The sequence below is a fragment of the Dromaius novaehollandiae genome, chromosome W (genome assembly GCF_036370855.1).
Source record: "Dromaius novaehollandiae isolate bDroNov1 chromosome W, bDroNov1.hap1, whole genome shotgun sequence".
Taxonomy (NCBI): domain Eukaryota; kingdom Metazoa; phylum Chordata; class Aves; order Casuariiformes; family Dromaiidae; genus Dromaius; species Dromaius novaehollandiae.
In genome coordinates this window covers 18,532,751-18,545,801 of record NC_088130.1, presented here as the reverse complement: position 1 = coordinate 18,545,801, position 13,051 = coordinate 18,532,751, and positions in this window count along the sequence as shown.

The window sequence follows — 13,051 nt, the reverse complement described above, 5'->3', positions numbered from 1 at the left end:
TTACTGAAACTCAAAGAACATTTGAATGTTTAAAGCTACTTTGTTAGCTTGACCCCTTTCAAGTGAAATTGCTAGTAAAACTGTTTTTCAAATGTACCATGATACACATCAACCATCCACAACCTTTCATGGTATGTATTTTTAGGCTGATGTAAAATTTTCATTGAAGCTAATTTTGACTTTGATATGGATGGGAAAGGAGTTGGATAAAAACTTCTGATTTTGCTAGCCTTGTTTGCATAGACAACACCTCATAGTGAGATTGCAGCCTCACAATATGACTGAGCAAGTTTTAAAATAAGTAATGAGATAATCATAGAGCAATCACAGCACCACTAAGCTGCAAGATGCAAACCACATCAAGAAGCTGAATCGATATAGCTGATCCTGTCTTGGGGCTTTTAGAGATCCCTTGCACATTTTTTCATTACGATTCTATATACACTCCATGGTTAGGGAGTGCTAAGCTCTGTATCTACCTTTCCATCCTTTCAGGATAGCTAGCTTAAACCAGTCTGAGTATGTCTATACAAACTTCAGTCCATGACTTTGATTCTAGCACTAACGTATCTTCTGCACCTCAAAACCTTCTGATAGAAATGGCCCATAAACACAAATAGAGATGAAAAAAAAAAACAGAGATGGAAGAGCTCAAAAATTTTTGGAAATATATTTCAGGGAAATGTAAATATTCATTCAGCTAGTCAGCTCTAAATGAAACACCAAACTTTATTATACTACACAACTGACATAAAAAATGAACACTCTGCTCCCCCCAAATGTTCCTCCCCTAAATTTATTCAGTGAGAAAACAAAGAGATAGCCAGTTCTAGAACAACAGTATAAAAAGATCAGGCAATCAAGAGGAACTGAACCATAAACATTCCAACCATCACAGAATGTAGTTGAGGTAGAAGGCACTCCAAATTTTTTGCAACATTTCTTTCATTGTACTTAATAATTACTCTAGTACCTTTGTCCTGTTATGGTATTTTCTGTTTTGTTCCCTTCTCAGGACAATAGCGGTTTGGCTCTCCTGTAATATGCAGCCAGGTCATTTGGTCTTGGCACTTGCCACAGTGGAAGATACTAGAGTTTAGTTTTATAATTGCTTATTACTTGAAAATTAATTCTGAAGAGAGGCTGCTGTTTTTCTATCCCAAATAAGGCTGCACCAAACAGTAAGTCTGAAGACAGGCCTCTGTCCTGCTGCTATGTCAACTGCATATGGTTAGACAGCTTTCTGATCGAGTAAGCTCTTTTTTGTTGTTGTTGTTCCTTGATTTACATAAAGATATGTGCACCTCATTAGTTAAGATCATCTACTTGAAAAACAAAACCTGCCAGATCTGGAGACAAAATGATGAAAAATGTGCCAATGTATATGCATGATCATGCAATGTGCTTGAACTAATCAGTCATAGCTGAATATGAAATGGAATATGAAACAGCCTAGGCTTTGCTAACACTATATGGTAAATTATAATAGCATGAATAAAACAGTTTATGCAAAGAAAGGTTTAATGAAAATAATTACGGTTGAAATTACTGCAGTATGGCAAAGATATATTCACTGGAAAGATTTTTAAGGCATTAGTTGAAACAGCAACACCCTTCCAGCATGTGTTTCTAATCAAATGAATATTTACTTTTACCATATACTGCAGAATTCTAGGTGAATTTTGTATTAAATATAATTCCGGTCCCTGCAAACAACAAGAAATTCTGGATAAATACCTTATTCCCTTTTTTCAGTATCTTGCCCAACTATCAAAGATGAGAGTAACATTGCTAACGCTCTGATCTTTTATTCCTAGATTACAAAGGATCTTTCCAGTCCATTTACTGCTTTTCACAAACAAAAGAAATCGTAACAAAATTCTAGTGAGCTTTTCGACATATTCAACCACATAGTATAAACCATGTACAGATGTCTACTGTACTAACCGATATGTTGACTGTCTCTAGATGCTTGCCTGTGTGAAGCATTTTTGTTTTAGGATTGTAACAGATTCCCCATGTGACTAAGTGCAGAGAGAATCATCCTTATCTACAAACCAGAGAGCTTCAAAAAAGTCATGTAACCAATTTCTGATCTATGCCTAAAACAGATGAAGTTTATGTGTATCTGTGGTCTTTTAGATATGTATACTTTTCTTTTTGTACTGTAGCAGTACCCTTAGGCTCCCATTCTGTTTTCATAGGCTTTGTATGGTCACATGAAAGGACAGGTCCTGTCTGTAGGAGTTGGATACTGAGCCTGTGATCCTGCAGCTAAAGTAGATTAGGATTCTTTCATGGATTTTCACAGGACTAATCAATGCAGAAAGAATTATTCAGATTGCAGAGATTTATCAGCAAAAATAAGCCTTTAAAGAATAAGAGCATAAATATGTCTGTATTCACAAGTATAATCAATCTTTTCTTAAAATTAAAATATCAATCAGATAAAAGTGTGAAGGAAGAATGTTCACTTACGTATTTTGATTTCTTAAAAAGTAGTTAGGATTCATCTGTATATCTTTTAATTCCTTCTTCATCCATGAAAACTGTAAACAAATATTCAACTATTAATAGAGTCTGAAGGTGTTTTTGTTTAGTTGTAAGATTCTTTGCGCATGGACATTACAACATTTTCTCAGAGGCAATAGGAGGTAGAAAATACTGATCTTACAGCTTACCTGGAGGCCATCATACAATGAATAATACCACGTTCTTCTTTTTGTGCTTATCTGTTATAGCATGTTGTAGACCAGGAAGGAAGAATATTATACAACATCTGGAAAACATCAGTAATGACAATTTATAACTTTGTCAGCAGTTTTAGCAAACCTGATCTAAAGCATTTTATTGCAACATGCACATCATTTCAAACAATTAAAATACAGGAGGAAACAAGGTACAAAAATCCACAAAATGCATAAGCCGCATAAGATGCACCTAATTTCAATAACGTAATTTGCTTCCAGAACTGTGAACTCTATATTTGTAGCCACTTCTGGTGACTGCTGATGGTTTGGTCATATTGTTGTGCAAATTGCACTGAAGTACATCAATCAAAACTGGCACAGCACAGCTTTCATGCAGAAACAGCATTACCTTTATAGGAGCAGAAATGCTTACATCCTGTTAGTATAAATGGAAGTAATCAGGATAAAGCATCTATATTTTTGCATCTTGTAAAAGGTTCATCTTGCAAATTCTGAGCCAGCCCAGATCCAACACCAAAAATGCTAGGTCCATATGTGTAATGTCTCACTGATTTGGTAACAGTACTCGTATCCCTGAAGCGTCATGCATGCTAAAATACTTACTAGGATCTTGTAAGAGTATGGAAGAAAGGCAACTCCCTTAACATATTGGCATAGACCACCACCCAAATTCAGGTCCATACAGTTACTGAGGAATTAACATATTCCTATAAGATTATGTGAGGAGCATCCATGCTGCATTTGCAGCACCATCTGTCAGAGTTTTCCTGTTTTGTTTTAATGCTGATTTTATGTGTTGTAAACTATTTATTGTGTAATCAGTTGTTTTTCAACTTCACAAGAATACTTTAATCAAGTTAGACATCCCCAACAAAAGTTCTTACAAGGACAATTAAGCATGATGTTGATGCTACAGAATAACTTTCTTCTTGCACAAGTAAAAACGCAGGAAGATCAGTTGATAAAATGTGACAGCGTAACTCACAGCGTATTGTTGCTGCTGCCCAACTGAATCATGGTAATATGATTAAGAGAAACCACTTCCTCTCTCTAGACTTGATTAATGTGCTCTGTAGCTGGGCAACAGAGTAGTAGTGGAGTGAAGATCACTTTTTACAGCAGGAGTAAATGGTTTTGAATAGAATGGGTTCCTATCCGCATGGTTTTACTTTAGAAGATTTTCCATATATTTCATTGTGAAAAGATGGGCTTAGGCTGAATTTTCCAGCTTAGACAACAGAACCCAATGAAAAAAACCGCTAGTTGCCTATGGAGACTAAGCCAACACAGCAAAGGCAGATCCAGAAGATTGACAGAAAGCACGCCGAAGTACTCAGCAACACTTAATTACTACAGGAAATGAAAACTCCTGTGTATTCAAATTCCTAATCCACGTTTTCCATAGACAATACCAACCCAGCCTGCATAGTCATAAAGCTACTTTTGCTTCAGCCACAAATGCAAACTCATTTCCAGAGATAAGCCATATTTATTTTCCTTAGGAACACAGCACAGCCATGATTGCTCCCACCCAATATTTACTGTCTTCAACATGTATACCTTTTGTCTACATCTGTGAGATATTACAGACATTAGTTGCTTTACCACCCATACTATAAAAGTTGGTTGGTTAATATCATCCTTCATTCCTGAGACCACATAGTTTATTTAAACTGATTTGCTGAGGTTATTAATTTCCTCTTTTTTACTTGGATTCTTATGTCACCTCAATTCCTTGCTGTTTTAACAATATTTTGTTTTAATTTTCCAAAAGTACGTGACCTATTTTGTTTCTTTTCTGTGTTTTGGGATTCACATTATTGTTTCTTAATATACCATCCAGGTTACCCTTTAAATACTTCTGTCTCATCTTGCCTTTTGGCATGAGTTACATTTGTTGACAGGCTTGTCACTGCCAGGAAAATTGAATGGTGGCAGATCTTAGCTCATCAGGGTGTTCTTCCTCATTACATTTATCAACACTGATACGTCTGCCAGCACTGCGAACTCTAGCTGTCTGCTCCTAATTTGACTACTAACTAAAAATCCATTAGTCCACAGAGAACTAATTGCAAACCAATATATTTGCAATACCTTACATAAATAAGTCATAGATAAAGAAAGGAGAAATTTTCTCTTAAAATATAATTCATACTTCTGTAGTATCATTATTCATTGGAAGGTAGAGCCTAGAAGATCAATTGTACTCATTAATACTGTAATGTAGGTCCAGCTATCCACTGTGAAGTGAGCAGCAATCCAATTAATGCCAATAAATAACTCATAGTCATGCTTTTGATTAATATGTAGTAGAAAAGCAAGCTAAATCTGTAATTTTCAATTTAGCAATGTTTTACTTTGTCAGTTCTTACCCATCTGTGTCAAATTTGATAATTTTGCATTATTTTGCATATTTCTAAACTATATATATTATACATATATGATTTGACAAAATATTTTTACTTGTGAGTGTTGTACACAACTTTTTATGTTTGAAAGGAACAACGTGGCTTATAGGCTTGCTGAGATATCTGGAGTCATTCATTCCATTTGATGGGCCTGAAAGCATCTGTTTCAGGGATTTATACTGACATCCATCAACATAGTTCTGAGTATATTTTATCGGAAGTCAGCAGTCAATATGGAAAATCTCATGGAATGCTTAGTAGTTCTCCCTCTCCCTGACAATTAGCCTGTGTGCTTGCACGGATCCTTAAGCCAATCCAGTAAATCCACAGATGCGGTCCAGGATCATTCAGTAGCCAAAGAAAGAGAGACAATTTCACATGATGCCATACCTGAACTGTGCTGACTTTTCTGCTACCACACAAGCTGTCTTACATGAATACAGTTCACATGCTTCTGTGATAAAAATTATCACAAAGTTGAGAGTTTATGTCTATGCCTACAGCTTAGGTATGACCAGTCTGAGTAAAGTTGGTGGGTGAAAGTTTTGGCAAATTTTTTAATGGTTAAGATTAAATGAGAGGTTTTGGTTCTGTATTCCCTTTCACAGACAGAACACGGGTTGTCATGATAAGCAGAAAACATACAAATTACTTCTGTACATAATCTAAAATACTTTTCTTTGACAGATGTGTGTATATGATGTTGATGATGCACAGCTTTTCAATTAAAGAGATATTTGCAATTCCCATACAAGATTGTCCATACGTATGTATTGACTCAGGTGTCTCGAGCTGGAATGAATTTCCCCTTTATGTAGGAAAACAAGTTAAAATGTACTAGAAAAAACTCAAAGAGCAAATGCACCAGGTATTCAGTGGCAGGCACTTTCTGAATGGAATATGAATAAAATATCACTTCTGTTAAAACACATCCTTTTTATTTATTATTTTGAATGAGTGAATAACCTGACAGCTTACAGATATACTGCAAAATTTATACAATTATTTCTGTATACCATTTTACTGTGTAATACATGTAACAAACCTTGCTGCCTTCCATAAAACATGTAGATTTGTTCACCTTGTAATAGCAAAATGTAGCTTGCCGTATGTGATAAATGAAATTAGCTGCTTCTACTTGAAAGAAAACATGCTCCAATCACCAGCTGCATTTGTCCTGCCATCAAGGGAAATGATGGTTCTTCTCTACAGACTATTTCACTCGGAGACCTGCAACCTATACTATGAACTTACTACTGAAAATTTAGTATACACTAGGGAATAAGGTTAAAATTAAAGGGCAGAAAGATGATACATAGTTGAGTTTTCTTGAAAGTTTCATATAATTGGCAAAGATTTTCCCTCAAGTGCTTGAGTGCAAGTCAAAATAGTTCAATGCATTCCAAATGGGTTCTGTGTTTATCTAAAAGATAAAGTGATTTTAAACATCAAGGTTATTCTATCCGTATTTCCTTTTTATTGTGAGTTTTTAGGTAACTGTTACTTTTAAATATTTGTTTTAATTTGTTACATGTGGGCAAAACAAGATTTTGTAATATAACATATACTTGACAAGTTTAATTTTATGTTGCTCATGGGGATAATTCACAAGGAAAGGAACTGAAGGAAAAAGAGGTTATTATATTCACTACTTTTAGAAGAAATGCTGTATGCTTTTGCCATATAACTATCTGAATAGGTTTAACAGTAATTGAGGATCATTACATGCAAGTTTTTGAAGTCTAGAAGCTTACATGATTTGATGCAGAAATATGAACACCATATAAAAAACAGGACCTATATGCAGTTTTGGACAGCAGTCTTCATACTGTACTCACAGAGAACACAATCAATAGTGTCAAGATGTTGCATAAAATAAAGATGTGTCCATATGCATGAAAATGCATATGGCAAAAAGAAGTTAGAAGATGGACTAAAAAGTACCAAAATATATTGAAAAAGCCAGAAGTCATGACAAATTTAAAAAAAAGTCATGGAATAACACAGTTTATAGGATTCAATCTTATTGTGATGAGAAATACAGTTGAGTTCCAATTAAATATTCCAAAAATTTGCAGGTAAATCAATAACTAGAAAAGATCATCTAAAACAAGTATCTTTATTAAATTTGTATCAGGTTTTGGTTTTTTTTTTCTTGGACAGATCTTGGACTTTTCTTGGACCACTGGAGACTCAAATGTCAACCTATGTAAAATGAAGTGGTAAATTAATGACATCATAAGGAGAAAAATATTTTGGAGACACACTTTAAAAATTAAGCTTAATATAAACTGAGGCCACAAATAAAAAGCCCATTATGTTTATATCACAGCATCATTAGAGAACATATCTACAATATTTTGAATGCATATCTTAAAATACTGGGCCAAGGAAAAGGTGGGGGGGAGTTAAACACAACTCTAAACATATTCTGGTTTTAAAATGCCTCATCCGGAGATAATTGCAACATTATTTTCAGACATTTTACCCCTCAGTTATTGATGTAACTAGCTTCATTTCAATACAGGGTTCCCCCACCACACACACACACACACACACACGCATGCATGCATGCACAGACATACACACACACACACGTGCACAACTACAGCTTAAAGAGAACAGATACAGAAAACATTGGAAGCTGTTAAGCTGGCAATAGTGGAAGGGAAAAGGAAGCATCATCTCTCAAGAGAAAATATATTAAGATAATAAGTGGTTAAAACTGTTAGGTCTTAGTTAATGGCCATTTAACCACGTAGCTGGGGACCCCTTTACAGAATAAAAACCCCTGTGTTTAAAAACACATTTAAACACTTGTACCTTGGAAAACAAGTCTATGAGTGTAAAAAACTGCAATAGGAAGATCAATGGGCAAAAGGCAAATTCTTGAAATGCTAGATATTAACAACTGGTAAAACAGAAACAATAATAATTCCAAAACCAGAAAAAGATTATTCAAAATCTAAAAGGAAAACAGGGAATATAGGGAAAATCAGCAGTTTGTTGTTACTTCTTAGGTCTTCTGAAACGTATAACATCAAAAACTTTCACGCATCTCTAATAGTTCAGTTGTATCAAAAAACACAAAAAATGAAAAAAGGTAATAAAAGGTACAGAGAGAGAATCTCTCTGAACAAACTAAAGGCAGCTCTTTTTCACACTTCTGCTGCATCTCCACTGTCAAGTGAGGTGTAAATACTCACGACAGTTCTTTTGAAAGCTGAACAGGACACTCCAGAGGCTCAGATGCAATAGTCATGGAAGCAGACCAAGTACCATTTATCATGAATCACCAAAATGTAGGAAAATGATGCATACCCTCTAACAGAAGACCTAATTAAGTCATGCTGGAGCGCCACAAAGAAAGGAAGACACGAGAGTAACTGCAACGCTTGGCACACAGGTGTGAAGAACAGGGAACACAAGATCAGAACAGTAGGAAAAGAAACTAATATACTTTGGACTGAATTCAAAACCCCTGCACCAGATTAGGAAAAGGTGACTTTAACGCTATAGAGGATACATTAGAAACAATGCCCATAGTCAAACATGGTTGTTATGGTAAAGATGCTAAAATGTGTATATTAGAGGACGATAGGTAGAAACCTGACATTCCCAAGAACAATTAAGAGTATTCAGTCTGTTAGAGTATTACATTTTTTCTTCTTCTCTCAAAAGAGCTACTCAAAAAGGAAATATTCAAGTGACGCTGCCTGAAGTAAAGATCCTTTGTGTAGGAGATATCTTGGTGTGACAGTCGGCAGGGGCTGGGCCTGTCTGACAACAGTGTTAGCACATGAGCTGGAGCACACTCCAGAGCGTTGGCTTCCCCCTAAGAAAAGGGCAGTACCTTGAGCGCAAACAATCTGTCTACGGGGCTGACAAGCTGCCAGCCTGAGCAGAACCTTCCAGAAGGGCGGGCGGGGAGCGCTGGCGAGAGCCAATCCTCAGGCCCTGCAGCAACGAGAGCCAATCAGCAGTGGGTATTCTCGGCCCCACCTTATAACGGATTAATGTCCACGGTCCTGGTAGGGAGAGACTGGGAGAGCGAAGCCCCAGGGGAGGCCATGGCCTGGCCAGCCCGGCCCTGCACGGGCAGCCCGCAGGGCTGGCACCACCACCCAGGGCAGGGCCGTCCTGGCAGTCATGGAAAGTGCAGGCAGCTGCGATTAAAAGTGTTTCTGTGCCCGAACCCCTTTAGTCTCTGCACCATCATGGGGCCTTAAAGCGTAGCACTTGGCTGGAAGTGCTAAACTTGAAGCAATAGCAGTATGTTTTAGCAACTGGATTTGCATGTCTATGAATGCTGAGAATGATGTTTCTTTAAAAAAAAAAAAAAAAAAAAAAAAAAAAAAAAAAGCTGCCTGAAGATTTTAAAAGAGAGAACTAAGAGTTCAATTTATGACCTCCTATTTCAAAAATGCTTCCATTACTCTACTTCAGCTCTGCTTTACTGACTGCTGTGTGACACACTAAACTAAGTTTTGTAGGGTATGGAAGTCCGTTTTTTCTCAAAAGAGAGCACACCATTGCTCTCTCCTTTTGTAAGCACAAGTGAAAATTAGCATAACCTTGGTTATGTCTCTGAAAACTGTTAGTAAGTACAACCTATTTAATGTCAACTGTAAAACTACTATACAATGATTACTGTTTTTCTTTCTTCACGGTTGTGACTATTACACTGTGCATGATCTTTTGTTTTATTTAGTCTTCCAAATGGATCAAAAAATCTGTCTAGCATTAGCTGTTAAAGGCAATAATCATCTCCCTGAAAGGCAGAGGTAAATCACAGCATAAAATGTCTCAGGCTTATTAGTTTTAACAAGAGTGAATGAATCAGAACAGTTTTCTTCCCCTATATCTCTTTTAGAGCCTGAATAAAGCCTTAGTTTTAATATTGTTCTTATTTGGAAACACGAAAAGTTGACAATTGCCTGAAATGTTCAAGAAAGACATCTTTATGATAACTACAGGTAATCACATAAACCACAGTCTTTGAGAATAAGATTAAATCTAATGCCAGGCTATTTAGGCCTTATGGAAATTCAGTTTCAGATGTTCCATTCTCTGAATTCTAACAGTTCTGCAGGAGACTTGAATTTTTTAAAAATACAAAAATAAACAGGAATGCATAAAGCAGATAAGAAACACTGTGGTTTGCTTATTTATAACAATCAAAAGCATACCATCTATTAGGAAGGTAGCAATGACACTAACTGATAAAAGTTGCTTGTTAACTACTAACGGTCTAACACAGGTTTACACTTAGGTGCAAAAGGCACTCTGAAGCAAATGGCTTCTTTTGTTCTTCTAAAAAAGAAATTGCCAACATCCTCCTCCTTTTATCTATCTGATTCACTTACACTATTACCACATATGTTATTTTGATTGGTATAGCTCTGTAATCTGATGTGTTTGTTAAATTAAATACCTTAGTTATAAGCCTTAAATTAAGAAAAGAAAATACTGCCAACATTAGCCTCCTCTTTTAAAATTTCAGTGAAATTCAATATGACTTTATGAATATAACAAGATTTTAATGAGTGAACAGATTAAAATATAAGAAAACATATACATTAAGAGACATTTTATATAGTCTAAGCTGCACTTCCTTGAACTCTAGGGAATGAGAAACAGATCGAAGCTGCGTTTCCACTGTCACGATCCTCCATCTTATAGTACTCCTAATCTATAGTCACATTTGGGTTAGTCATCATAACAGCAACTCATCTACCTGGAAATATTTGATACCAACACACTTTTCTTTTACTATTCTTGGTTGTAATTCTAAGTCACTAAGGAACATCTAGGTGCTGGGAAGAGAACAAGTACTGCTAAGTTGGTTGCTACTCTAGTTTTAAATGATCTCAGGACTTTCTTACAGAAAGGTTTTAATCCTATTTACATTGTTAGAGTATCATGCATGCATCACGAGGCAAGATGCCAGAATCTGGCCCTAAATATTCATAACCTTCTCATTTGAAGAAAAAAGGCTGCTTTGTACAATGGAACAATAGAGTGCTTTGTTTTAAGTGCTGCAGCACAGGAATGGATTTTCTAAATTAAACTTAACAAGAGAGCTAACTGTGCTGTATAATATATTAGAACTCTAAGGTTTTGTCTTCCCCAGTGATTGCTTTTTCTCACACCAGAAATAACAATTTCACTTTTATTTAACTCTATTCAGCCCTTGATTAATACAGACCCTTTATCTTACTACTGAAGTACAGTTGTAGCAAAAGAATTCACCTGGTATTATGGAGAAACATTAACACACTAAGGTATCAATTAATTTACCTCAATTTCTGGGAGCAGGCTGAGAAGTGTTTAGAGGAAACTGGGTTGGTACATGTGCATATCTATACACATGTACATACATAAATTCAGCTAATCAACACATTTAAACCTACAGATTAGGTCAGACCATTCCTCCAATATAGCATTAGGGATTAATTAAACTCCAAACCATTAGTTACTATCAAGTCTGTCTCAACCAATTTTAGGCTAATCTACAACAAAACAAACCGAGCTATGATTATATATGTTTAATGTTGTTTTAGTCACACCTGTATTCTTTCTATGTTTAATAAAAAGCATAAAGAGAGAGCTTATTTTCTTTGGGAAACAGCTTGATCTTCAGACTAATAACTACAGGGAAATCTCTCACAGAGATTCTGTCAAGGATGGAAGAAAGCATCATCTTGAAATTTGGATAAGATTAAAACTAAGCAAATTTTTTCAGAGGGTTATGTGGCAGAGGGCTAAATTGAGCAACACTGAATGCTAAGGAAAAACAAAAGTTATTGGTGATACCAAACAGGTCATGTTACACTACTGACTGGACTGTTAAAAGATTTAATATTTTAAATAACTTTTTTATTTTATTTTATGGACATGCTTTTGTGGAACAAACTGGAGTATACAAAATAGTTATTCCATCTGTTTGAGTTACTCCTTCGGATCCATATAAAACATATGGGAGAAGGATGATTTTGTCCTTCTCATCCTATTTTCTCTCAGATATCCCTGCTACATCATTCTTTGCGTAGATACGTTAATAAATACTTTACTATACAATAGATGTGTATCATGTGCACAGTGAAAAGTGAAATACATAACCCAGTTGCAAATTTGGATTTATTTATGACCTAGATTAAGGGATTAGCTGAGAGATCATTTCCTTTTCTTTTAGGAAAAAGTATCCAAGAAATTATGTCAAATACACACATGATAATAATGGGATGATATAAAATGCCACATAATATATGTTTCCTCTATGTTCATTCCTATCTGTTTAATTTAGTGACTTTTATTACTTTACTACATTCAATAGTAATGTGAGAATAACTGAACAGGATGATTAACTACATTTCAGTTGTAGAACTAAATTATGCCTTCAATTATTCCTGGATTATGCTTGGATTAACATCTAAAATTTAGAATTTTCTCTCTATTTAAAACCCATTTTAACAGTTGACCCAAACTAAACACCTCTCCTTAGCTTTTATGGTAATGCTGTTCATTAGATGCATTACTCTGAAGCAGAGCATGGTAGGTAGCTAGAAGTCTGGTGCACAAGCAGAATGTGATTAACTGCTTTAATGGGAGATATTCAACTTCCTTTGCTGTAAAACTGTTACGTTTAAATGATAAAAAGGGGGACCACAATCCATTCTTTCACTATATTAAACAACTATTACTCATTTGGAAATTAGAAATTGGAATTAATGTAACAATAAGAAAAATAACTGGATTCATCCAAACTTAATAGAATAAATGCAAGTATCAGCAATTTTAACAAGAAATCACTGCAGCTCATAGTTCCTTGAATATTTGCTTTTGTTTTTCAAGTTTACATTTCAAGATTGTTTTCATGTGCACTTCCAAACACACACACTCCACAGAAAACTGATGCAATCACTCTCCTTC